Genomic DNA, 3,859 nt, shown 5'->3' with positions numbered 1-3,859 from the left:
AAAGTCAACATCTTAAAAGAAATATCAAATCCAATGCATAGAAGAACTTTCATGCTGTGGAATAGATCACAGAGCAAGAATAATTATACATTCTCTGGTGGAAATGGATATCTCCTTGATTTTTTAAAAATTAACCAAAAAATTGAACATGATTTTGAAACACTAAAAATCCCTCACAAGAATGACCAGAATGGGCACAGTTAAACGGTACGTGTGTGATCAGGAAGACTGAGGAAATATGTTTTTCTATCACATAGCGCAAAACAAAATAGGCAAGTTAGTTTATTTTTTCAAAAAGCTGAAATACACAGAGGAGTGATCTAACACTTTCAATATCAGCTAATAGTAAAGTTCTGAAGGAGAAAATACAAAGAATATGAGAGGAAGTTATACTCAAATAAATAAAGAACAAAATATCCCAGCATCGAAGACAAACATGACTCTTCGGTTTGAAAGGGCCCATCAAATGCCAATTGGGATCAGTTTTTCAAACTAACATGCCGAACAACTGTGATGCAGTTTCAGATGCCCTGGTAAGGAGGAACTCTTAAACACTTCCAATGAAGAAAAAAAAAATCGATGAACTACAAAGGTATGAGAATCGTACAGATACTAAGTCTCATTGAAAAACAGGATATAAGAAACAAAAAGGAAAGGGAGAGAGTGTTTCAAAATTCAGAGGAAAAATAGCTTTGACCTTGGAATTATATACACAGCCCAACTATTGTTGAAGTGTGAAAATACAAGACTTTTTTATTTGTGGGGGCCTCAGAAAGTTTATCACCTGCAGACTTACTCTGAAATAAATAATAAAAGAGGATAGATCAATACTAAGAAAAATGAGCCCCCCAAAAAAGTGAGAGGCAAAAAGCAATGGTGAACAAAGACTTTAGTAAATTTGTTCAAACTAAAGAGGACAAAATGGGGGGAAAAAGAGGAATAAAGGAGAAACATTAAAAGGATAAAAAGCCGGGGAGCTGGCAGAAGAAGGCAAAGGCAGCACCTAGTCCACAGAGTAACAGAGGCGGTCTTGAGGGCTGTGGCCTCTAAAGCCCAGAATTTGCAGAATTTGATAAGAATATGAAGAGCCTGCACGGATGATGTATCAAGAAAAAAACTGGCCTTGGGAGTTCCGTTTGTGGCTTAGAGGTTACGAACCCGACTAGGATCCATGAGGCTTCGGGTTCGATCCCGGGCCTCACTCAGTGGGTTAAGGATCCGGCGTTGCCATGAGCTGTGGTGCAGGTCGCAGACGCAGCTCAGATCCCAAGTTGCTGTGGCTGTGGCATAGGCTGGAGGCTGTAGCTCCAATTCGACCCTAGCCTGGGAACCTCCATATGCCTCGAGTACAGCCCTAAAAAGCAAAAAAGAAAAAAGAAAAGAAAAGAAAAAAAACTGGCTCTGGCAGAATTGTATAAAGATGATGTGAAATGCAAATCTTCCTAATCTGATAGACCTTAAATTGCAGTCTTTAAACCCCATGAAAGCCACCTCACATGTTTTCCCACCACTGGGGAGATGTTCACTTGCATAAGGTACTGACCATCGTTCCCTCCATTTACTGTATTCAAGTGAACGTGAGTACAGTAGATTACACATAATTCGATCTCCTGGGAAAATTGTGAGTGAACTTTTCAAAGAGACTAGGGAACATGGGACTGTCTTTCTCAATGAAGTCTCAAGAGCTTTGGGTGATGACATATCTACAGATGGAGGGTATGGAATGAATCATTCCTTTTTTTTTTTTTTTTTTTTTTTTTTTTTGTCTTTTTAGGCCGCACCCTTAGCACATGGAAGTTCCCAGGCTAGGGGTCTAATGGGAGCTGTAGCTGCCAGCCACAGCCACAACCACACCAGATCTGAGGCGCATCTGCAACCTACACCACAGCTTGTGGCAGTACCAGATCCTTTAACTCACTGAGCGAGGCCTGGGATGGAACCCACATCCTCATGGATACTAGTTGTATCCTTACTGGATAGGTCACAATGGGAACTCCCCGATTGTTCCTTTTGTAAGTGATCTGAATGTATCTACGGAGAAAATCAGCTGCAAAATGTTCAGAATCTGCTTAACCTGTGAAGCAAACAGTTTCAGTTTAGATGATGGAAAATCAAGACCTTACAGTGACCCAACAATTGCTCAATTTCTGGAGTCCCTTAAGAGAAAGGTGACTCTTTGCATGCATGCCTGAAATTCAACAACTTATATTAGAAATCTTTAAAAATGGAGTTATCGCTGGCAGAAGATTTCAAAAGAAATTCCCCAGGAGCTTCTACAGCTGGTTCAAGGGGGCCAAGTGAATTTCAGTATGGAGGATCATCAAGATCAGGAATACGTACAACCTAGAATAAGGCTCAAGGCTTTTTGTAGAGAAAGCAAAAACTTGGATGCCTTAAGCCTGAAATAGTCGGTACATCTTCCTTCCCAGAAGAGGAGTCAGCAGTTGTTCCTGTTGACAATTCATTTAAGAAAAATTCCCATCAGGCTGGCGGATGAGGGTCATTCGATACAAAGTTTCAACAGTACACACAGAGTCCAGGGTGTTCCAGACTTTATTATCCAGTCCCATCCTGAGTTTGCAACTCTTGACTTAATTCTTGTGACTTCATTTCCAGAGAGCTCACTGATAAAAGCCTGACACAAGAAGCCTATATTGGGGTTTTGTTTTGTTTTGTTTTGTCTTTTTAGGGCCACACCTGCAGCATATGGAGGTTCCCAGGCTAGGGATCGAATCAGAACTGTAGCCACTGGCCTATGCCACAGCCACAGCAACATCAGATCCGAGTGGCATCTTAGACGTACATCACAGCTCATGGCAACGCCAGATCCTCAACCACTGAAGAAGACCAGGGATCAAACTTGTGTCCTCATGGATACTTCCCAGATTCGTTACCACTGAGGCATGACAGAAACTCATATTCTTTATGCTGTGATATTCCAGCAACTAAAGTAATATTGTTCTTATTCATGCAGTAGCAGATGGCAAAGATAATATGCCATATTAATAAGAAAAATACTTCCAGCATAAAAACAATCAGACTAGTTTTTAATTACTTTTATAATACATTCTGGTTTTATCCTTATTCTGTCTTCCAGCCTTAATACAGATACATTTGGACTAGGAATAGAACTTGAGATAAATATGTTTTGAGTTTTTAGTTGCAGGGTTGGCTTATGTTGATAATTTTTAAACATCCAGGCAAACCAATTTATTACATGCTCAGTGTTAATGTAACAACGTTTATTTGCAGAGAAAAAATGAACAAAACCCTTGATAAATGGTTTGGTAAAATTTGCATTAAAGCTTCTCAATGCTGCATTGACCAACAGCCATTAATAAATCTTTTTGTTGGAGTTTCCTGGCGGCCTAGCAGTTAAGGACTCCTTGTTTTTTGATGCCATGGCTTGGGTTGGATTCCAGGTATGGGAACTTCTGCATACATGGGCATGGACGAAAGAAAAGAAAAGAAAAAAGAAAGAAAGAAAAAAAGAAAGAAAGAAATCTTTTTGTCAAAGTCGAAAGAGTTTTCGTGATATATACTGAAAAGTATTTCTATTCCAAGATTGAATGAGTTTGATTATTCGGTAAATATTTCTCTTAAGATTTTATGCATCTTTTTACTTATTGATTTAGGTATATTTCTAGTATCAAAAAATATAGCTTGGCATTTTTACCCATAGAGCTAAGATCGTCATGAAATAGAAACAAAAAAGACATTAAGGTTGGCAATCCTCGAGATGTGTTAAGTAGCAGTCCCTTTCAGAGCCTGTCTTGATCACATTCGTTTATTCACTCAACACATTTTTCTAGGGGACCCACTATATATACTTAACACTGTTCTAACCGCTCAACCCAGA

General features: G+C 39.2%; 1 pseudogene; it reads left to right on the top strand.

Annotated features, from left to right (window-relative positions):
- LOC110256921 lies at positions 498-2,301 on the top strand (annotated as a pseudogene).

Source organism: Sus scrofa, chromosome 15 (genome assembly GCF_000003025.6).
Source record: "Sus scrofa isolate TJ Tabasco breed Duroc chromosome 15, Sscrofa11.1, whole genome shotgun sequence".
Lineage (NCBI taxonomy): Eukaryota > Metazoa > Chordata > Mammalia > Artiodactyla > Suidae > Sus > Sus scrofa.
The sequence above is the reverse complement of the archived record's forward strand: the minus strand, read 5'-3'. Positions and strand labels throughout refer to the sequence as shown.